This window comes from Aulonocara stuartgranti (genome assembly GCF_965226115.1).
Source record: "Aulonocara stuartgranti genome assembly, chromosome: 18".
NCBI lineage: Eukaryota > Metazoa > Chordata > Actinopteri > Cichliformes > Cichlidae > Aulonocara > Aulonocara stuartgranti.
The window spans coordinates 17,451,900-17,477,115 of record NC_138954.1 but is presented as its reverse complement, the minus strand read 5'-3'; the positions used below and the strand labels follow the sequence as shown (position 1 = coordinate 17,477,115).

Here is a 25,216-nt window from a genome sequence, read left to right as displayed (position 1 = left end):
TTAACAAAAACAAGAAATGAAAAAGCTTTTCTTTTTTTAAAGGTAATCAAGAAAGCATGGACGTATTGTATTAATGGAATTAATGCATACTTTATTTGACCTCTCTTTATATTTTTTCAAGTTTTTTGGGAGTTAAAATTTCTTTTCCTTTCTCCGTTCTGATCGACTATCTAGTATATATGTGTAAAACACATGGTTTGGATTTGCATTTAAAATACAAGGGAAATAACAGGGTTTTTTTCCAGCTTGTTGTAAAATTATGTACTCAATAAAAAAGTGCACGTGCCATTAAGTTCCAATGTCTTGTGTCACTCGATGCCCTCAGTAACAAATCTTCAGTGGCCATTTTTCCCAGACTTCAGCACTCCAGGAGGTCCAACAGTAGCACTTTGAATTGAGCTTCCAGACCTCAGCTGCTCAGGCAATCAGTTTGGTTTCTTAAATTTGGGTTGACTGTAGCTGCGCACACACGTGTGTTTGTTTGTACACTGTGACTCTGTGTAGCTTGTGGTGTGCGAATGTGTTGTAGCGTGATGCATTTATCATATTGGTGTGACATAAATCCAATGGCCTCAGGTTCTATGTGTCACTAACACGGTCAAATAAATACTGCAAATAAAGGTGTGGACTGACTGACATGTCATCTGCTGTTTGACTTCTGTATGTATACTCAGGCCATATATAGCTATTTATCCAACTCTATTTTGATTAGGTGAACAAATTGAGAAAGATAAATGCTAAAACGGTTGGCTCGCTTGCACAAGATGTATATTTATCCTGGCACTGGGAAGTCCTTTATAACGCTAATCCTAAGAAGTTTTCACGTGTAAACACTATTGGAGATTATGTAAAAACATTTTAAGATTATGTAAAGGAGCAATTAGTCAGCAATGCTGCTGGCTGTGCAGTATTCACAGAGGCTGCTCACACTGGCTGAACTCACCAAGAACTTTCATCTGGTATTAATTGAGATATTTCATTTAAGTTTTCTCCATCTCACACGTGTGTTTGTCTGTCTTTCTGACAGGCGTTGAGAGAAGAAAGCTACTCCACATTCTAACACACCAATCCTGTGTGCTGTAGTCTCATCAGCGATTCGCCTCTTTTATTCCCCAGCTTCTCTTTTTGTCTGAATTCCCTTTGACCTCATGACGCTGCACAAAGTCAGAGCATTAACCGGGACTTAGGCACAGCCCATTCGGGCCTCTTGTCTTAGGAGCGCCTGCAAAGGTACCCAAGCAGACCAAATCCTGGCTTGATTTCTTCATATGAACTAATTTCCTTGTGGTGGTTCTCGAGTTCATGGTAATGTAACATGAGGAGAGCATAGACCGGGGGCCTCTAGGGGATGAAAGCATCCAAAAGCCTGAGAATTAACCCCTCGGGTCAACTGCATTATCCACCTCTATTTATAGTTAAACTTTAATTTTTAGCGGGTGAAAAAAGGCAAAAAAACAGGATTATAGGGGTCACAGCAAGAGATTTGCAGTTAATTAAATCAATTGTAAAGATTGACAAAATCTGTGGCTTTTCCCCCTCCAATATTCCGTCTGTTCAGTGACATCTTAATTAGATTACACAAATAAATTTCACAATCAGTTGTTGTTTCCTTTCCTTTTTAAATCAGAGACTTATAAAGACCATATTAAAGGCTTAGTTATCCCTGATTTTATTAAAGCACAGGGCTGTAGGAGGCAATGTGATAAATAGATTATCAGCAGTTGATCTACATAGAACAGAAGAATCATTTGAGTCATTTTTACAAGTTTATTACTTTGCTCCTTACAAAATCTACCAACTTTAATACAACATATAAGCACCAAATAGGAATGCAAACGTGGTACAATGCTAGCATTGTACCCCCCAGTCCCAGGCATAAAATTATAAATATAATGACATGCCCAAAATATCTACCTGGCAGAGATCTATGTGAGAATGTTAATGTCCAAATCAGTAGAATATTACAGTAGATCGATTTTACCATGCCAGCTCCCTAATACAAAGGCCATATAAGGTCACACTGAGCCAGTGTAATAGCACAGGATCCTGTTGTTTCATAAATTCAGAGTTATGTGTTCTTAATGCTCTGGACGCTCTACTGAGGTACACGCCGTAAACTAAAGAATGCTTTTCCAGTGGTGAGAACATGTCTGATTCAGGCAAGCGCCCATTGTGTGGTAAGAAAATTAACTTTGGACAAAGCCCTGAACCGATTCTCCAGATACTTTCCAGAGGTGATGTGTCAAAATGGCTTTAGTGTACATATGATGAAAAATTATAGTTTCCACATCAGACTGGCTCAAGATTCACTTCTAATCTAATTTTGATGTCTCACAGTCTGAAAATCTGCTCACAGGTGCACAACTAACAAATTTCGTCTCTGGTTTGAGTGGAGGAGGAATTGGCATTGTAAAATAAACTGGCTGTATTGCATACTTTACCAGTACTTTCACTACAGATAATTAAAAGTTAGAAGTCCATAAAAGAGGGCTTACTCACCAGTCGTGGCAGGACTTACTCACCAGTTGTGGAAGGAAAGCGACTAATAACATTAACCATGGCCATGTTCTATTAAGGTGTGCCAGTGAACTATGTATTGTGAGCCATTTGCAGAATACTCCTTTTGTTGAACAACTGCATTGCAAATGCCATAATTTGTGTTATTTGTTACTTGTACATTCCCATGCTGTAGTACTATTTGGGCTTTTGGTATTGTCAGCAAACTGATATTCTTAATTGCATTTAGAAAAGTAAAATATTACAAGTGGTCAGTTCTGTGGATATGGCAAAAAATGGTTTACTGTAGCCTGTTGCTATGCGGTTGCTAGGCATGTATCATTCTTTTGAGGCTGTAAATGAGATGTTACTGCAGGGAAATGAAAACAACAACCTACTTTCATAAGTTGCTGTAGGTGAATAAAGGTTAAAAAACAGTTCATTTTAGCCTGTCGATAGGTGGTTACCAGGCAATATGTCATAGTACATCAGGCATCATTCAGCTTTTGTGGATATAAATTAGATGTGACTGTTGTGAAATGAAAATGATATGATTTTTATATGGTGTTTTAGGTGTAGAAATGCTAAATCTATGCTAATTCTAGCTCACTTCTAGGTAGTTGCTAGGCACCTTACATCCATAACATCTGATATAGATAAAGACCCTCATAGGTCTAACATGTACCTGAATTCCAAGTGGTTACTGAACTTTTGACCATCTAGGAGGGGTTACTGGACAAAGAAACACACAAACAGACAGACAAAAATGGATTTCATATATTATTGTAAGATGCCAGTGTTTGACAGTCAAACTGTGAAAAGTCAGAGTAATTTTAGGATGGCTGCTGTTTGAGACATCTCACCAACAAGTCTGAGAAGTTATACAAAATAAACATACAGGCTAATAATCCATCTTAGGACCTGATTTAAGTACACATGCAAAAAAAGTTCGATCTATTTTAGGCAAGTATTTGAATGAGTTTTAGGTAGAAACATCTAAAGCCACAGAAAGCAACACATGAGTTTGCACAGACGTTTCCTGCTTGGTCTAATTGTTATGTATGTGTCAGTTGAGGTGGTCGTAGTTAAAGCCACAGATCTGATTAGATCAGTTTTCATCTTAAACACAAAATGAACAAATATGGAGAAGACATGTGAGTATCATAATGCCAAAGTGGTAATTGTTCCAGCAGTATTTTCCTCTCCTTGAATTGCTTCACAATACCCTGCCCATGTCCCTAACTGAAGTCCACAGCTGCCCCTCACAGTAATGCGAAGTCTTGCCCAAAGCACAAAGGGAGCCTGTGTGAGGTGTTCACCTACTCCCACCCCAGCCCGCCTCTCTCCTGCAGTGTGGCTGATGTGCTCCATTTGCTGGATGATGGACTGAGCGAGGCAAGGCAAAAGTTCACACACCTTTCCTGTTCACGTGGTTGGGAGGCCGGGTTGACCCTGCCGAGCTGCTCAGGGGCCACCTCCCATGTGCCACTGCTGGTTCCTGGCCCTCCTTGTGCTACAATTAGTCCCCTCATTTAAAGCCAGGCAACGCCTCTGTTGTCCTAATGCCATAACTGCTCTCAACTGTGCTTGAGCTGCTCTTTCCTTGCCAGGGATGGAGAAAGGAGGGGATGCAGAGAGAGAGTTTCTTTGTATACAGTCAGTCAGTACCAATATAACACATAATGAGCATATGGTTTAGTTAATGCACCATTTTTGCAAAGACAAATATTTTAAGCTACTTACACATATACTACAATGTACTGCAATATCATATAAAAAAGACTGTGGGTTGGAGTTTGATGAAGTCAGTTTCCAGGAATATTTTTATCTAATAAAATTACTACTAAATCGAATAGAAAAGTGTGAGTTTACGCCAGGATGTACTCAGCATGTGTGGGTAAGAGGCTAAAACAAGTAAAACAAATGGCAGAGCCACCATGCTTCCTCTTTTCCCACAATTCAGCTGTCTCAGTGCAAATGATCTGCCAGTGACTGAGCACAATTTGGCATCCCTTTCCTAGCAGCACCACCACCTCCCCTCTGACCCCCACACATGAGCACCACCCTCACTTACCCTCTCTTGTGAACACACTCCACTTCAGCCCAGAGGAATTCATTTTCTAATTTTCCTTGACTGAGAAAACAATACACATGCCTTAACAATGTTGACATCTCTAATGCCTTAAAACGCAAGAGTAATGGAGCTTTATTAGTAGTAAGTGGATACACACACATTACAAACACACATACAGAGCTCCTTCAATGTACTACAATCTTCCTCACCTCTGCAGAACTATTAGAAGTGAAAAATATCAAAATAAGGACAGACTTACAAACTCAACAAAAGCTGTAAAATTTTTCATTGATTAATTAACCAATGATTCGTATTTCTTTAATCTGAAATGTACTTTTTGTTCTTATAAAGGTGTTGTGTGTTGATTCACCTCCTGTGAATTCTTCATTTGTGGTTATACACTAACCATGGAGTAACAGATTTGGACTTTATATGTGATTTATTTTTATTGGAAAAAAGGTCAGGCAGTACTGACACACATGTTCACTGTCAAACAAACAAGCTGATAAATTTTTAAAGTTGTACATTACCGCAAGGTTATTTACCAGGAAAGTACAAAATGTACAGATTTAGAAAAAAAAACCATCCTCAGGCATGATTTTAAATGAATATTCTCAAAAGCAATTTTTTTAAGTCGTGTTATATTTGTCCTACTTCGGTCATTTTTCATTTAAAGTGCTATTGATGTTAAACTTTTCACCCAGCCAATCATTATACACCTTTTTCCAGAACCGAGCCAGAAGTCCAGCAGCTCCAAGTGTGCTTGTGCTTTTGTGGGTCAGCGGGTGTCAAAGGTCACGAGTTTCACTACGTGACAGAGACTGCATGTGTCTTTGTTAATTCTTCACAAATTACGGACACAAAGCTTTTGTGGTCATCCTCTGTTCGTTTATGACAGTTTTATACTCAGCAGGGCCATAATCCAAAAATAAATCAAGTACTTCATTCACAGTTTGTCATTTGCTCATTATGGCCATACTCCATAATGAGCGAGAAAAATTGAAAATCAATAACAGATCATAACTGATTAGTATAGCAACAAGCCAGGTTTATATTGGATACAACTGTTGGCAAACATGTGCAAAGTTTCATTTAAAATATAAGATGTTAGAGTTAGAGAAAAATACAAAAACTGTTTAGATCTCGAGTATTTAAACACAAGTAATGGGGTAAGTAATATACAGTTACAAAAACAAACAAGTATTATATCCATTTAAACCGAAATTTGGATTGATTAATACTGCAGCACTGCTGAAAAGCTTTGGCTCGTTCACACGATGAAATGGATTTAATAAAATGGATTTGTTCATGCATTGTTCGCATTAGGTTGCAGATTAATGCCATTTATTTATAAAATTTAACACATTTCTGCAATGGTTATTTTCAGAGCAACAACTACTGGGTCACAAATATAAATAAATAAAAGTACAACAGGTTATGTAAGTTGCAGATCACGGATTTTCTATTCAGACTATTTGTGACATTTTGCTCTGCGATGGTTTTCATCCCTCCCAGGTTCAGCTCTGGAAGCTTTTCAAGCCAAGTACTGGTCTGACAACTCATTAACCAGTTTGTCTCCCATGAACACCTCTCTCTGTTTTAAAAGCTAATTGTTAGCCAGGTTAATGACAGCAGCAAGTTTGCTTCCTCAAGAAAAGGCAATTCACAGTGCACCTGTCACATTTCCTGTAAATTAAGAATAGTGGTAATACTTGAGCATTCCCACACTTTGTAATATATAATATAAACAGACAAAGTGGTTTATTTGGAATTAGTCAGCAACAGTGACACATTTATTTAGTAGTACATTCCACTTTAAAACACAGGAAAAAACAAATTGTCTTCCTTTTTTAAACTTTTTTAAGTTGGCTGGTACGTTGTGAATTGAACCTTTTTATTATTTTATGTGATTTTGTGTAGACCCCAAAAAGCTTAGATTGATATGAGGACTGGAAATAAGGGCAACAGCTATCTTTCTTATACATAAAAGAATCTACATACATAAATCTACATATTTACATACAAAAAATACATATTTTTAATCTTAATCAAATGCAGTTCTATTCCCTAAATGGCTAGCAACTACATTTACCACACATATAAACATGACAATGGCATGGATCTTCTAAATGAACTCTTGTCTAAACATATTCAAAAGAAGAAAATAACTCTCGCCATGTAAAAGTCAAGTGAGCCTCAAGTTTAAAGGAAATATCTGGAATAATAGCCCAAATCTAATGTCCCAGTATTTAATTTACATGAATACATGTGCCGCAACCAGCTGAAACGCTCTCTTGTCGATATAAGATTTCTTTTTGACCTTCAAGAGTTGACATCGCTCCCATGTCCACGAGTCCCTGACCTCATTGTGTCCCCAGCCATTTATGTGTTACCATAAAATCATCTGTTTCTGGCAAACCAGCCATTAAGTGAGTTATGCCTGACTTGGCAGCCGGGAGGCAGCAAGGAAGGCTGTCCAATCCTGCAGACAGGCTAGTCCTAGTTCAGCGGCCCACACACACAAAAAAAGACCCCTTCAATCATTCCCATGGTTCTTATTCTGGGCAGCAAGCATGGTGTCTACAGTTTCCCAGGCCCCTCCTAAAAAATGACACATTCTCAGACCAGATGCTTCAGACAGCCAGTACAGAGCTGTGATTATTAGCAGGGCCTTCTTTTTGTGAGGGCCAGCCTATTTTTAACCAGGGATGAAAGTTTGAATATCCTTCCACCCCTTGAGCACACTAACAACTGCTGCCAGATATTGGAGGCTTTGAGCCCAGACTAGGGGTGCCTGGAGGGCATTGCTCCTATTCGGAGCAGCGCGGCAGCGCTGTGCGGTGTTTCTGGCAATGCTACATTTACTTTCTCTCGCTGCACAGAGCCCACAGATGACTGCCAAAAAAAGGGACCATCGATGAGTGATTGAGAATGCTGTAAAGTTGCCTGGACCTTTGTGAAGACATGTGACCGCCTTCTTGCTCGTTCGCTGGCCAGCAGTGATTGCCAGGGGCATTCCAGGAGGGTATATTTCTCATACATTCCTACATGTTTGCATAGGACTCTGCTGTGGGGGCTGTCATGAGCGAGATGCAGACAACAAGCTGGGTTCTAGAGCAGAATGAGGGCTGTCAAAGCTTCGCTGTATTAGATGATGATGAAGAAAGGCAAATGCTTACACACAGGACAAAATAATGCCTGCTGTGCAGAACAAAGACAAATGATTGCTTTCGGTGACTTACTCACTCAGTCTGTCAGGGCGGAGTTCCCTTCTTTGGTGCTTACTCAGTCTGGAATGGGAAATGACTCTGAAACAGAAGATTGGTTTTTTGTTATTCTGCACTGGCCTTCTGATCTGCACCTCTGCCAGCTGAATGTTGAAAACATGAAAACAGTACACACACACACACACACACACACACACACAAATGTCCATTGTGTCAGTGTGCGTACTCTCCTTAAGTGTTCCTGATTTCACAACACGATCAAACCCACACGAAGCTGAGATTCAAATTCCTCTGTGTGCTATCTGTACAGTAGGGGGAGTGATGGGGATTTAGTTGGGAGGTCAGAAAAAGTGCCATTAAAATGCATCATTGTAAGACCTTGAAATCTGCTGTGTTTAGAGGTCTTGGCTCCGGCACAGTTTACACAGTCTGGGCCACATTCATGCTAAGTAGTTTCTTCAAAGACTCTAAAATATTACAATTTGTTTTTTAAAAAAAAAAAGGGGGGGGGGGGGTTGTGGTCAAAATAATCCCCTGATTATAATGGTTTTCACTGTTCATTGAATCGACAAAAAAGGCTTAAGGAAACAGAGGGAAAAGTCTCAAACTTAAACCTTTTCAATCTTTTGATTTCAAGAACTCCAAAATTTAATGTTCACATATTTGGCAGTTCATGCCTCAGCTGAACATCAGCTGAGAGAGGTCTAACACAAGGCTGATGATTAAGTGAAAATCAGCCCCCCGCATGGTATTTGGTACTTTAGCTGCGTCCCCATATTGTCTGTAAACAAACACAGGTACAGATCATGCAAATTGTTTTTGCATGCACATGCAACCGATAAGCCTGATATATCGCTTTAACAAAGGCTCTCTGCCAAAGAGTACGAATTCCTCCTGGCCCTCAGACTTCTGCAGGCGCCATTCACCACTGCTCTGGAAATTACTTACCCAAGGGGAGAAGAGAGAGAAAGACTATTTTAGGAGTTCGCCTAAAAATATTTCACAAATAATGACAGGAATGAGTGTACATAGGTCAATGTGAGTTTATGAGTCACTAACAATGCCTGGGATTGTAAATGGCTTGGAAAACGTATGTGATGCATAAAGTGAAGTGAGTGTCTGTGTGTGCAGTCATTCTGTGAGGAGGCTAAATGGAAAGAACATGCAAAGTTCTCTCATTCTTTTGCTCTCTTAGGCCCACTGTGTCTCCCCCTTCAATCAGTCTTTCCCTCATCTTTCCATCTCTCCAGGGAAGGAAAGTCTCCGAGTTTCTCAGGAATGTTGACTTCTCTGTGCTTTGGTCCCCAGAGGGATGTTGGTAGGGGTCTTGACCCTTCTTCTCCTGTATCCCTGGAGCCTATCAGCTAACTAAGTTAGCATGAGATAACTCTCTCCTCCTGGCCCCTATTGTAGCCTCTTACGCTACCCTCCCTTTTTGTTTCCTTCACCCAGGGCTAATATGAGGCAGGGCTTCATTAGAAGCAGGAGAGGATCTATCAACCTACCTTCTAATCTTGGCCTGTGACAACATTTCTCTTTCTACCCTTCTGCACACTGGGGCTATCTCCTTTGCTAAACTGCTAATGGGCATCCAGGCATGTGTTTGTGTGTGCTGCAGTGATTCCATTTATATTTCACAATCATACATTTTTCATTTAAAGTATCAGGTTAAACATGAATTTGTGAAATGTAAGAAGTCTGTGTAATTTATATCTGATCACATGTTCCGACTAACAGAAAATATTACAGTTGTGTAATATCATAGAAAATGTCTTACAGATGCCCAGAGATACTGAATAATTGCGCGGAGTTCAGCTAACCTCCCAAGTACGTCCACTAAGGTTGTTGGTGCTGCTACATGACCAAAAGCCTCTGGGAGCATTTTGTATGTCATCGGAGCTGCACAGGTCAGTCACTTCCATTGTGTACATGGGCTCTGATAAGAGGTATAGGGAAGTGGTGACACATAATTGTTGGAAACTCTAATAGGAAACTGTTTCGGTTTTGTTACATCAGAAACAGCGCTGAGCTCTTTTGTTATCTAGAATTTTATTTGAAATTGTGGTTTGCTTGTTTCAAGTAAGAATCCAAATGACACAAAAACAATTTTTGTGTGAACTAGAGCAAAGATCTCCTCCTCAATAACTGCTTTTCTTATGAACACTTGTAATGATGAACTATTAATCAAATGTTCAATAGATTTTGTAAAAGCATAAATTTTTGCTGGAAGCATGGTCTCTTTGTTGGGAGATGTTGTCATTAAAGTCACACCAGCAAACAGTTCTTTACTTAAGCTAGCATGTTTAAATGTTTGGTTAAGCTTTGTTATGTAGACATTTCACTCATACAATTTTTATTGTGTTTTAATGTTGTTAAATCTACAACAACACGCAGTCCAGGGATGGTGGCAGTAGTGATGGCAGTGCTGTATCTGTGCAGGATATTCTTCTTTGCTTCTTCTCTGCTGCAACCTTTCTATGTCATGGAGGCTATATTCTTCAGTTCCATGACTTAAGATGATTGTAATCTGTCTCTTGTTTATTGTGTATTTTCTCAAGCTTTACTTATTTCCCTGTAAGGTCAGTAACCTCTCAGTTTTCTCCCACACACTCCCACAGTATATCCTGGCTCTAACATGGGTCTACCTCTTGTCCTCCTCACCCCTTTACATTGCCCGAGGTTCCGCTTGAACTTAGGGACACACTTTGTCCCTCAGTGGGAGAACTTGGAACCAGAAGGAAATAGGCCTTTTTCCCAAGATTAAGACAGGCAATGCTCAAGAAAACATGAGGATCTGCTTAAAAAATGTGTCACTGCAGGGAGATGGTGCTTAGTACTAACGCTGTGACTCATTCTCTCATTGTGACTTTTAAGTCATTTAGAAGGTCAAAGCTGGAATGCAAAGCTTCAAATAAGTGATGCATATTTGAACTTGTGACCTAAAATCTGGATTTGGTTAATCTTTTACAAGTTATTTGATGCCATTATTTGTTAGTGCACCCTTGTTGTGCCATACTATATATAAAACCAAAAAAAGTCGCTATTATTTATTATTTATGATTTCCATTCTGGAACTGAAAAACAAAGGAAATGGACAAGCCCATACCTTGTTTAAAATGAACCACAGTATTTTCTTCCCCCTCACTTGAGCCATTTATTGCTCGTCTCTTAAATGAACTAGCTGCCTGCAGACGGATATTACTCACAACTCCAGTGACTGCCAAGTTCTGGTCTGAGGGCCATTAAGGTGTTTAAAGTCAGCCATTCATATTTGTGCTGGATAGCCTTTCTCTATTTTAAATATTCCCCTGAAATTTTTAATGAAATATAGCCACAGCGATTTTTCTGAGAGTGCACCGCATAATGCCTTTCCATCCTGCATAACCAAGCATCATTCAACACCTTAAACGTTATACATGCAAATTATACCTTTGTATTTGCCTTCAGGTGCAGCTGCTATATTTTAACCTTGAACTAAGTTACATTTGAAATTTCTGGCTTTACTTCCAAAGTCCAAAGACCCGAGCGTTAGGTTAATTTGTTATTCTAAACTGGCCATAGGTGTGAATATGAGCGTGAATGCTTGTCTGTTTCTATGTGTCAGAATGTGACAGGCTGACAACCTGTCCAGGCTGTGCACAGCCTCTCCTCCTATGGCAGCTGGGACAGGCCCCAGCCTTACTCTAACACTAACCTGAATTACATTACATCAGAAAATGGATGGATGGATAGATAGATGGATGAATAATTGGATTGATAGTTACGTGCCAGTGCATGTATACTTACAGGTGGGAGGGACCAGGGCAGGGAGTTCAGTTCTGCTGGTATACATTTACAGCTGTAAGCAAATTAAGTTATAGTTAAGTTATTGCTGCTCAAGTTAATTATTCAGTTAACAGTAGTTTAGTAGTTTAGTGTTTCAGCAGTGCACTGTAACGGCTTAACACAGAGAATTTATGTCTCTGTGTTCTCTGTTAAGTTATTATATTGTCATAGTGTGAAGCTATTTGTGGACCATATGAAGAATAGCAGCTGCATCGGTGTACCTAATAAGGATCCATATAAACTAAACAGCAGCAGCAACTGATGTAACATAACTGAGAAGTTTGTGCTGAAGAGTCAGTGCATGTCAGATTTAGTAAGTACCCCTCATGTCTCTTTGGAACTAAAAATGAGTCATTCATAAGCTTATGCTGTTAGTATGATCTCACTTGAAAACCTGCAAAACAACTGGAAATGTTGGGGATAATCTGCTTCTGGACCTAGAGAAAATGCTTTGTACACACAGATATTATTTTTGTGCTATTACAACTCACACATACATACTGTGCAGAGTTTTAGTTATGCATTCAGGTTCATGATGTAGCTTAAAGTAACTTGTTTATCCTTAAATTTGCTGTGTAGTCAGTAAAGCTGGCCCAGTGTATAGATTTGTTGATTATATAGGATTGCCTCTTGCAGTTCACAGTCTACTGCTTGACCTTTGAGCATATTTACCTCGAACAACCAGCATACTAAGTGATCGAGGTAGAGATAAATGCACTGACAGCATGCCAGCGTCTGCCAGAGTTGCAAGCTGTAACATTTTAATTTTGTTTTGATCTTAACTGGTTATGCCTCTCTTGTATTTTCATTGACTTCATGTGCAATCAAACCACATCAGAAAATGTGCACGTTCTGTCTGAACACATATGGTTGGCTTCAAAATCAGGGAAATCGAAATCTGATCTTGTTTACCAGACACAACTGTAGAACTTGCACACATATGGGTCAGTTATGGTATGAAGTATTGTGTATTGTCATAGGGAGAAATTGTTTAAGGAGTTTCTGAAGGCCAAATGCCACATGTGGTGGTGGGGGAGTCATCTAGCCTGGCAAAACCACAACATGGTTGCTCATAATCATCAACATACGAATATTATCTTCGATAACTTGCCAAAAGAAACAAGTATGTGATTCAAGTGCATTTCTATATTAAATACATCCGTAACTCATCTGGTGGATTTAGAAATACAAGTCCAGTGCTTATTATAAATTTTCCTATGATGTTGTATTGCTACAACAGTTTTCATTTTAAAGGTTGCACTTGCAACTCAAATAATGTCCTAATTATAATCATGTATACAAATCAATCAAATATCTGTTCAGTATTTACGCCAAAAAAAAAAAAGTTTTTAAATGAGTTCTTAATCAAATGATTTTAACTCCCTCTCTCTTTTTGGCAAATGATTTGCACATAATAAAACAAGTGTTAGCAAGTAGAGATTGGGTATTTAAACTTGTAGATAAGTATGTAAAACAACAGTTACAAAATTATTTATGGCACGGGATAGCATGGTGGTGTGACGGGAATAACCACTGCCTTGCAACAAGAAGGTCCTAGGTTTGAATCCAGTCCTTTCTGTGTGGAGTTTGCATGATCTCCCTGTGTCTGTGTGGGTTCTCTCCTTCAGCTTCTTCACAATATGCATGATGGTTGTCTATTTCTCTGTGTTATCCCTGCAACAAAGTGGCGATGTGTCCAGGGTGTGCTATACCTCTCACCCTATGACAGCTGAGGTACACTTCAGCCCCATCCCACCAACCTGAACTAGACGAGCAGAAAATAAATTGATAGATGGACATTTATGGTATGGTGAGTTATTATAGTTACAGGAAAACACCAGTGAAGGTGACTTTGAACACATCTGTATTTGCAAATACAAAAGCAAGATAAATAACCTACACTAAAAAAAATGCAAAGGTATCAAAATGGGTTGAGCCAAACTGGCTTTTTGTGTGCTTGTGGAGACAGTTCCCTTGGGTGTACTTTACCCTAAAGACTAAGGCCATGGAGTCATCCATGCAGCTTGAATTACACTAGACCCCTGTGACCTTAGAGTCACAGGGATAAATGCAAACGTGACAATGTGGATAATTGCCCACTAAAGATAATGAACTGTTGACTGAGATCAATGTCTCTCCCAAACACTTTTACCATGTAAACTAGTACTAAATTAATTTAAGACTAAAATGTCTGAAAGCTCTGAAAAACTGGCGGCCTGAGACACCCACTCACACAGTCTGCCCAAAATGTGTTGAGGGGCAGCTAACTAAACACAAGTGTCAGTCCAAGTAAACATACGCACATTTTGCGCTTTCAAGCTTGAAAGCTCTGAAACAGGGAAACAACAACATGCAGACATTCACAAATCAGAAACAATCTAGACATAACACAACTTGCTTTTGTGTTATGTAGTATATCTTCCTACAATTTCTGTAGTGTAATCAAATTTTAAAATGGCCAGGCCTATATTAAACTGTGTCAAATAAGGAAAAATAGTGTCGTGTGTAGCACAGTGAAACATTGGGTTGAGGATATTACATTGCTAACTTTGCTGTTAGTGAATTTTTAAATAACTGCTAATGATAAGTAAAGTAAAACGAATTTCCTGTATTAAAATTGGATAAACATGGATACCTGTAACTTGCTAACACAGGGTTACTCAACTACATGATAACAGTCATTCTCTTGTTTTAACCTCTGCTAAGATAAAATCACATGAAAGAAGCAACATTGCTACATATATAAAAAACATGTTAAAAAAAACAGTGACATGCAACACAGGGAATATAGGAATATTTGATCGGAACCATTAACAGTGTGCATCAGTCACAATTAACACATATTTTAAATTGCACATAGTCTTAAAGAAGGAGGACACAAGCACACACTTTGATTATGAGAAAGTACATGTAAAATGAAAGCACCAACAACTATATGTCTTCATCACACACTTGCTACAGAGTGACAAGCGATAACTGGCTTAAAAAAAAAAGGACTGACCGTGATTAGGACTAATGTATGGCAGGAAAAGAAGCAGTGATTGGGTGGGAATGCTGCTGATGGGGGCTTAAGTGAAGGGGACAGAGCAAGGAAGGTATAGTGATGTTTAGGGCTTTGAAGTAAACACGATGAATATCTTCTGTGTTTATCCTTTAATTTGGTGCCCAATTGTGAGAAGATTGGTTTACAAATTGAAAAATGAAGGTCAGGTGCAGAGTCTGGTAGTAATACTCACCTCTTTTTAGTGGAAAGTGCACACTCAGATGCTTACAGTATGCACACACACACAAATATGCAGAGAGAGAGATGCCTGCCGGCAGAGAAACTCCCAATTTTCTCATGTCCTATTCAACGAGCTTCATCTCAGTCCTTCAGAGTACCCACTTCCATGAGGCTCAGCCACTTCCCCACCTTTAACAGGCGAGGGAAAGTTCGCATTGAGCAGCACGTTTTTATTTACAGCAGTCAAGGTGCTGCCCCTAAAGTCTCCGTTAATGCATTTTTGTCACATATTTAAGAAAGTCAGATGAGGGTTTAAGAGAATTGTGGAGCGGAGACTGGAGCCCTAACTTGCTACTACTCTCTGTCTATGGAGACTAAGAACATCTTGTTTTCATTACTGGAGAGGCAGGGGTGGGGGGAGGGCAGAGAAAAAAAAGAAAGGGGAGTAGAGGTAGTAGTTTAATGTGGATGTTTTATCTGATTTTTTGCGTGTGTGTCTGTGTGTATGCATGTGAACAGTAAATATGTTTTGTATGTAATGGTCAACACAAGTACTGCCATTAGCCCTGTAGGGAGATGGATCAGAGACTGTGAGGACAAAGACAGACAGAGCTGACGACATCCAGATGACAAAACATCACCCTTTATGCAGAGCTATCTGTCATCAAGGAACTGTGGCTAACTCATGTGACATTACTAAGCATCCTGTTTTGTTTCTGCTGGGACAACTTCTTGTTTGAATCAGTTACAGAGCAGCATCAATCAAGATTCGCCTGTGAACCACACCAGAATGCACATACTGTACACAAACCTTTGATTCCTGATTCGCCTGACCTCACCACCTTACCGCTTTCGTTCATGAACCGCCGACTTTTCAACAGACCTGGTTTGTGAAGAACTGGTTCATGTACTTACACCCTTCAGTTCACTTCTAAAGCAAGACCACTGCTCAAAGACAAATAGCACCTTTTAATGTAGCTTCATTACTTTTTGTAATTACTTTTAAGTGATCTTGCTCCCACAAGTTGCCTTTTGTTTGCCTGACTTTGATTCCCTTGGCTTGGTTGGTTGTTCAGACGAAATACTTTGACTTTTACAAAGTTAGGTAGGTAATGTCTGTTGATGGGGTTGGCAGTTGAACAGCCAGACAGAAACTGGGGGGGAAATCTCTTCATGCAGTACCCTGCTTTGCTAAACATGCTCTCACTGGAAAAGAAGGAGCAGGTGACTATAAGTGTGAGTTTCTCAGTGCAGACACATTCACATAGCTGACTGGGCTACAGAGGTAACCTAATTTCTCAAATATCCCATATGTAAATCAATTTCCACAACTAAGAGTGGAGAATTACTGAAAAGCAAATTCAGCCAATTTTTTTTCTTGCAAAAGTAGATGCTTTTGCCATGTTTACAGACTGTCTGAGTGTGCCTAACTTAAAGCTTGAACATAATCCAGAGTTTTGTTTATATTACACTCGATATGCATGAATGACTGTGGCCACATGTTGTTTGATGTATCTGGATTTTGGGAACATTTTCAAATCAGGAAACTGCAATGCAAGAACTTTAAATTAGACTTTAGATTGGGGAATTTGATGGGACACAAGTGTGGAAAAATGAAAAGATTCAAAAACAGTGACATCAAAACATCAGACTTAAAGTCTACATAAGGTTCTTAACGCTTTACTAGTGGGACCAGCATGTAAAGTATGTGGTCTGATATTTTCTCGGGGTAATTTGGTTAGGTCTTTACAAGTCAGGTGGATAAGCAGCAGAAATCCATCTTTAGTATTTAAAATGAGGAGAATTTATTTAAAGCATTATAGCAGTGTGTGAATAGATCTAACAAGTAGATGTTAATGATGTGACAGCTGGATTGCCACATCATGAAATGTCTTCCTAAACACAGTGTTGATTTTTTATGCCTCTACACCAGCATCATTCTTGCATGCTTCAGTCCATCTTAATTTTGGGAATGTGATAGCTCTTCAACACCCTTAGGGGTTAACTTCACACTCATTCGGAACTGATTGCTTTTTGTCACTAAATACTTAAGCTAACTGTGAGCTCACAAAATGTGTTTTGACCATAATCCAGGAATTGCTGGGTTAATGCTGATCAATTACAAAGTGTTAACAGTTTATGTATATAATGGAAGTGAAACTGTGTGGTCATCATGGACAGGTCACCAGTCTAATTCAGGGCCAACACAGTGAGACGGATGACTATTCATGGCCAGTTTAAAAACACCAGTTAAACTAACCTGAATTTGTTTAGACTGTGGTAGGAAGACGGTCTATACAAAGAGAACCCACTCACACACAGTGAGAACATGCAAACTCATTCACCACTGTGCTGTTCTTAAATTACATTGTTTGGCAAAAAAATATTATGCAATGTTATAAATTATTCAGGAACAGAAGGAAAGATTATGACCATATCTCATATTTGGTAAAATACTGAATTGGTGTCCACCTGTTAAAGTCTTCACTACATATTTTATGAGTCCAACATGGAATTAAACTGCGCCTTGACTGATTATTAGTGGCACACAACCACAAGGCAGTAAGCAGGGGTTAAAGCAGGGGAGCAGCATTCTGGCACCTTCAGTTAATGAGTTATTAAATCCAATAGGCAGGTTCATGCATGTTCCTGCTGAATGAGTTGACTTTGTTGTTCGTGTGCAGCCTGATGTTGCTTCCAATGACAGCATAGTTATATTTGCTCAGTAAAAAAAGACCAAAAAATGACATTTCATTGTGAGCTTACACCTTAAACATGTTCTTTTTCCTTCTCATTCCCGGGATGTGTTCATTATGCAATTGTAAAGTTGCGGACATGGTACTTAAACATCTTGTTCGTTTTTTAAAATTCACAGGTAATTTTAAACACAACTTTTCAAGCAGCTCAACAAATATCACCAAATTCACCAACTGTGCGCATGTTTTTCCCTGCTAGTATTTCACATGGACAGAGAGAAAGTGTGCAACACTAAAAGATGGGGAAAGATGTAAGAAAGAGAGGAAAGGAGAGGAAGACAAGATATTATTTTGAAAGGTAAGCACTGCTCAGCCAGTGGATCTTTATGAATTTGAAATTTAAACTGTAATACAGTGTCCTAATTCATTTTAGTGCAGGCTAAACTGGTTAATTTGCAGTACTATGATAAAACTTACAGGGATGCACTATGTTGCACTGGTTTCATCTACTACTTGGTTATATCGAGTTCAGCAGACATCAATTTTAATGTAAGTTGACAGAGAGAGCGAGGTTTAAGATGTGAGAGATTTGTGACGTTTAGCGTGTTTGGAGTGTGTAGTTAATGTGTTGTCTTGTGTAGTTAGCATGTAGTGTTGTGGATAGTTTTGTGTTGTGTGTCAAAACAATGAGGCGACTGCTGTCTCCAGGTAGAAAAAGGAGTGATACACCTGCTGCTGTCAGACCTGCAGGTATCAGGCTGTGATGTTCTCCTTTATAGTGGACAGAAATATTTGGAGTGGCACAAATAATTTGTGTGGCATCATATTGAATGCAGAACAGCTGATTGTTCTGTAAATAGTTTGAAATGGTTATTTAAAAAATTAAGGTAAAAGGTAAATGGATGCAAATAACTTTGTTGTTTGCAAAACTTGTGCATAGGATTTTAAAATTGACAATTTATATTTGCATTTAAAGTTATGAAATATGATTCGTTAAACATGTTTGTGGTTGTTACAGTAAAAAATATAACTTTTTCTACTCTGATTTTATGTTTTTTATCTGATTTTAGATCAGTTGTGTTAATACAGTATGTCAAAATGAAAACATAACTGTAAATTCAGACACGTGAGGTTGTGCTGAAAAGGATGATACCAAACAAGGCAAAGTAAATCGATTTTAAAGGTAAAATGTGGAGGGAAAATCAAAAGTAGTTAAAAATGGCCAATTATACCCTGGACCCCAGAGGGTTAAAGGTTGTTTTTTTTTTTTTTAAAGTAACGCAATAGTTACTTTTCAAGTAATTAATTACTTTTAGAATATTGTAACTCAGTTACTAACTCAGTTACTTTTTTGAAGAAGTAACTAGTAACTATAATTAATTACTTTTTTCAAAGTAACTTGCCCAACACTGACATTTATACTAACTTTACAGTGTCTAGTGGTTGGTATATTCTTATATCTTGTTGAATTCATTTGGCTAAATACACAATACAATAGGAGCAGCACTGATCACAGTCCATACAAAAAGAAATGTTCACTGGAGCTTGCAAAACAAATTATTCTCATTTATTCCTAAGCAATTCTTCTTTCAGAGTGTGCCCCTATAAATCTATCTTAGGGCTCCCCCCACCTGCCAAATCCGACTTTAACCCCTGGTAGTAAGTAAGGTTAATTTAGGCATGATTACAGTCACTAGATCAAATACAAGCAGGCAAGGCGTCAGATCTTCTAAAAACACCACACATGTACAAACATGGAGAGAGAAACAATCACATCCTACCTGAGACACCCTGTTGTTACCAGCAACAAGGGAGATAACACTGCTTCCTCTCCTTCCTTTGGGTTTGACTTTATCACTTTACATGTGTGTTTATAAATGGAACTATCTATTCATACAGCAAGACCAAAAACCCTCCTGTCTTCCTGCTAATGTTTGTCCTCAGGTATTATCACGGCCACAATACTGACTATATTGACCATCAGTATCAAAGCATACAACACCGTCTGTGTCCTTTTGTACTTTTGATCTCTGCATTTGTGACTGTAGTTTTATCAGATGGAAGAGTAAAAACTCCAAATGTATAACATGTGAATACCTCAGGAGATAATTGCAAAGATAAAGCAAAATTAAGAGAGATTTCAGAGTGTGGTGACAGCGTAGAACAAATGTAACTTTTCAGTCAGCAACTAAATGAACGCAGCTCTGTGATTTAGATCTAACATGTAATGTAGTAAGCTAAGGCAGCACGGCCGGTGTCTTCATCCTTTGAAAGCTTTTTGAAGACGGCGGCAAACACGTGTTATGGAAGTGTCAGGAAACAGGTGCTTTGTGGCTCAGGCAGCGCTCCCTCTTTGATATCCTTTATAAGAAACAGACGGTAACTACCGGGTGTGTCCATAAACACTGAAAGCGCAAGTCTGCAGAGACCCCTGCATGTCAGTTCCCTTGTGCTATTAGCTGATGAAGGATGGATTATTCCAACACTTTTATTATGATGGAGACTTAAACATTAACCATATATTTAAAAAAGTCAAACTTAGTGTGAGCCCATAGTTCCATATACTGATGAAATATATCTTTAAAATTTATACAGTTCTCTCATACTATCCTCACTAGAACTATTCAATTTACTCAAATTTCTTAGGATCATTTTTAGGATATAAACACATTTTTACAAAGCATGGTTAATTTGACTGACTACTTTAATACCTTTTTGTCAGATCACTAAACTTTACTTTGAGAGGCCGTGTAGGTAGTTCTCCATGTCCACATGCTGGACTATTCCTGGGCAAGATACCGAACTTCAAACTGTCCCCTAAGCACCTATCGGCATGTGGTAATCAGTGTTGGGTAAGTTACTTTAAAATAGTAACTTAGTTACATTACTAGTTACTTCTCTCAAAAGTAACTCAGTTACTTCAAGTTACTCGTTACTTTCAAAGTAACTAGTTACTAGGGAAAGTAACTTTGGTTTTACTCAGAATTCTCTTGTTAATGTGTTGCTTCCATAACTTTGCCAATCTTCTAGCTTGCTTACTTGCCACAAGTGCACTGTGCCACCTACCAATAGAAAGAAAAAGATAATGTGCATATTTCCACGAGAGAAATCCCACGCCTGGACCGTCATTGACTGCTGCCATGATTCTAGCCTACGTCACAGTGTCATCTGCGCCTTTTACATCCAACACAAAAACTGCAGTCGTGGTGCTTTCGATTGTACTCAGAACTCGGAAATTCTGCCTTCCGAATAGGAAGATGTAGGCAACACCAGACTGCAGATGAGCTGCATACAGAGCTGGACTGGGACAAAAAAATCATCCCGGGCATTTTGACTAGAGACTGGCCCACCATTATAGGAAAAATCATAAAGCCTTTGAATGAAAATAAACACTGTTGTGACAGTGATGTACACTGTCTGATGGTATATATGCATCAATCTATCAATCGTTTGTTGTAAGATTCAGATAATTATTTTTTAAAAGCTAGACATTTTAAATGAGAATAAGAAAGAAAAGTATTTCTTTGTGCCCCCCTTTCCCTGTTAATGCCCTACCTGCCCCCCTGGCAACACTTTGCTAGACCCGCCCCTGCACAGTTACCAGCTGTCAGCTACTTAGAAAAGGATCCTGGTGTTATTTGTCTCTCAGAAACAGTTCATAACTTCCCTTCAACTCATTCATGTCACCTAAAAGGTAAACCTGTTTCTCCATCACCTGTTCAGCTCTGATGATCCAGTAAGGACATCTCCTGGTTTCATCTTCATGTTTCCCTCTCACCACATAACCAAACCATATCATGACCAGCAGCTTTTTTGCAGCTGTGGCTCCAGCAAACATCAGCTGATACTAGAAATTAATATTAAATAAATTCTAACAACAGCTGATCAAGCTTAAACGTGCTGCTGTTGTTTAGCGCGACATCCGCTGGTTTCCTCTTTCGGCGCAAAGTGGGCAATAAACACACAAGAGAGAAAAGACGATCAGCTGATCACTGATCAGTTTTCATGATTGAAGTAGAAACGGGAGAGGGAGGGGAGAGAATGAGAGAAGAAGAGGCAGCTGTGCAACGTAAAGACAGAATAACTCCAGCTTTGTGCCTTTTCCATTGTAGCTGAATTACGGGACAAACTGTCACCTCAATAAGAAACGCGTAATATTTTCTCTGAATACCAGACGGGACGGTTTGCAACTCTAATAACTTATGAACAAAATAAAGTTTAACATCGTTAACATCATAGCACCACCCAGCTGTATAGAAACTCCGTCATGCTAGCTAGCACGCAGTACGGAAAAAGTCAGAATAACGAAAATAAACTCCACCTAAACTTGGTTTATATCTGACCCAGAGAGACTGCAGGTCATAACTTCTTACCTGAAGTTCAGTTCACACTTGGACCGGCGGCCGCCTCGGTCTCTTTTCCTGCTGGCCTCACCACTTGCTAATGTTACTGAATCTGTGGAAGCTCCGCGATAGCCACCACACGAAGTAACGAGTAACGACCCTATCTAAATCCCAGTAACGAGTAACGCGTTCCTGATTTTGGCATAATAACTAGTTACCGTGCTCGTTACCACAATAATAACGTAGTTACTGTAACGCGTTACTTAATAACGCGTTAGTCCCAACACTGGTGGTAATAGATAAAAAAAATGCAATTAAAGTACATAGAATAAAGTCATGTATGCTTGAGTTATTCTGGTTTGTCATATTTAAATACTTTGAGTGTTTAGTTAGAGTATATAAATACCAGACATTTATTTTGCTGTATCATTAAAGAACATGAAATGGGATATTCTTACTAAATATGAGGAAGTCTTTTAGATTTAGCAGGCAATGTTACTCAAAATGGGCCTTGCTTACTGCCTTGGCCTGTATTAGCAGTCACTTCGCTGATACCTATTAGCAATATTATATATATATATATATATATATATATATATATATATTAGCAATCTATTCACACAGCTGGTGCCAGCTTGGAACAGCAAACACGCATTTGTAATTTTAACCTGATACTGTCAGCTTTACCTCTTCTATGACATTCAATTGAAATTACAGTGGTACTATAAAGTTTTGTCTGGCAGACAATAACGATACGCAGCTCAAACTGTCCTGCAGTCTAAGCACAGGCATGACTGTTTAAATTGAACCTTAAGCAACATAATTTAAAACACATCTTAAAATGTTCTCATCTGTTCCTCGAGGTGACCCTCCAACAGCGATCACCTGACAGATGACTCCTCTTCCAGAGACATCAAGGCTGACCGTGTCACTCCACTGTGCCCTCCCAGGAGAAGCGGAGGCCAATATTTACTGACACGCTCAACCGCCACCCAAATGATGCTGGAACCAAAAAAAATAAAAATTGCTTCTGATGTGTTAATCCGTTCTGACACAGCATTGCGCCTCTGAATTAAGATGTCATTTTTTATCATCAAAGTGACACCTGTTTAAAATAGGAGGCCTGGGATGATTTATGTGACTGTTATTCTTGCCTGTGAGCAGAGAAAAGTGAGAGGAACTCGGCCTATGCGCATATATCATTAAAGCGTGGTTGAAATGACCTCACAAGGGAGTGTTATGAAATGTTACTATAGAAATTGATGTGTTTGAACAGCTAGATTGGGACAGCAGTTAATATGTTCAGATGCCTCACTTCCTACACGTTCCTGAAATTGTCATCTACCAGAACAAAGCATTATGTTAACCTAAAGTAAGATTTAATACATGTGAGAATTTCCTCCATTACTGTATTTACTCTGCTTCATTTATCAAAGCCCGGCTCGGTGGTCTCTTAATACCACGGAGTGGCACACACGCTCTGTATCTTGCAGAACTGCACATAAGCATAAAAAGTTTGCTACCACCAGTATCACTGAATGATCAGCTTCCTGCATAGCTGAATGCTTTGGCTCTGTTAGCTGTCAGACTAAACTGTGGGGAGTTAGAGCATGTAGCCCAGATGCGAGCCAAGGTGTCCACCCTCTCAATCTAATCAGATTGATTAGGGGCAGTAATCTGCTGGGCTGGCACAGGACTCTGCTCTTCATGAGTCTGATCAGTGAGAACTCACAAGATGGCTGGATGTTACACAGTCCAGAGCAGCTTAGGACTGCCTGCTCCTCCAGAACACTGACATGAGAACCGTTAGGTAGAGTGGGGTTCTGACTATGGTGTACTGTGTCTGTTTTAAATCAAAACTGCGGTCTCAAAGAGATCAGGTCGCATTGGGCATTCTCAGCTGTAAGCATATTTTTATACTGTTTTTTTATGTAATATTGTGCCTTTTCAACTTGACTTCCTTCCATCGGATGGAAGCTGCCCGAAACTTCAAATCAAAGTAGTCAGCATATAAGAACTGGAGCTGAACTTATAAACAGGCACAGCAACAGGAGGTCTTATTCAGCTCCGGCCTGAATTTCAGAGTTTGAATCCAGCCCATAGAAATGATTCTAGAGGGATGTGGGAACTGAGATACTGGTGCTGACAAGCTCGCCAAATGATCAGAAAAGGAAATGCTGCTCTCAATGACCTTACTGTTATCCTTATGAACACCACATAAGTCTCCTTCTGATACCGGTCTGGGTCTGAACCATCCAATTCAGTCCCATCCCAGGAACTAGCCTTCCTCTCATTTCCTGTCTGTGAAACAGCCGTCTCCTGTTTAAATTATGCCCCAGTGCCTCCCCAGTTCCCTTGCACATAGCTATGCTCTCTCCTGCTGTCTTCCTCCTCTCTCTCCCGCTCTCTCTATCACTGTTGGCTGCAGCTGCCATGTTTTCCTGGAAGGACGGCAATACGCTAACTGGGTAGGCAGCTGTTTGATGACCTGTAAGGTTCAGAGAACAGATGATAAAGACAAATAAACGGCACTCTTTAAAATACCTTGAGGATTTGAAAGAATACATGGACATTTTTGGAAACGCAATCATTTTCTTGCTGAACGTTAGTTGAGAAGATGCTTCTCTAATGTCTGAGAAAAATGAGCAGGTTATTCTTTACTGAGCAATTGTTGTTTTCTTTTTTTTTTTTTCACCTTCGTGGTTCCAAAACACCAGGATAGCAGCAGTGAAAACACTGAGCTTTAGGCATTTTAGTAGAACATCACTATCTAGTGGGTAATTTTATGGAAGCTACATGAATGTTAGACATGTTAGAATTCCCCACTTTAAGGCAAAAATCAGGATGGCCATAGTCTGGTGCAACAAAAGAAGATAAGTTATATGGAAAAAAGTAGTTGGCCGCCTACGCAGTACACCTACAGGAGCTACATGGAAAATCATAACATCAAGCTCTTGTTGCACAGTTTTTGTGCTGATATGAATGCAAGAGGAACTGAACCAGGACAGCACTGGTGACTTTTACACACTAGCAGTCTGCACTTGGTGGCCCATTCTGAGTTGCTGTGGCTTCTAAATGCTTCCACTTTGCAAAATTACCACTTACAGTCGATGGTAAGAGGTAAGAAACTTTCCGCATTGGTAACACCCTCAAATTCAGTGAGCGATTTAAAATGACACATTCTTTCACAAATAATGTTTTAGGGGTGAGCGATATAAACGATATACGATAGAAACTATATAAATTTGGCCAACGATAGAGATTTTGACTATACCGCTTTATGCTGTAAGCTGGTGTTCTGACAGTGTTTGTCCCTTTTCATTTGCCTCAGT

At 39.3% G+C, this 25,216-nt stretch overlaps 1 long non-coding RNA gene across 3 annotated transcripts; it reads right to left on the bottom strand.

The window, feature by feature from the left end:
- Positions 1-5,754: 5,754 nt before the first annotated feature.
- LOC309694247 lies at positions 5,755-21,968 on the bottom strand. 3 transcript variants are annotated; one of them, XR_014272829.1, is made up of 4 exons: positions 21,915-21,968; positions 11,584-11,635; positions 7,813-7,878; positions 5,755-7,712 (listed from the first exon to the last, which is right to left on the bottom strand). It is a non-coding gene; the product is annotated as an uncharacterized lncRNA (long non-coding RNA). The 3 variants fall into 3 exon arrangements; XR_014272830.1 differs by having other exon boundaries at positions 5,755-7,681; XR_014272831.1 differs by having other exon boundaries at positions 7,817-7,878.
- Positions 21,969-25,216: the final 3,248 nt, after the last annotated feature.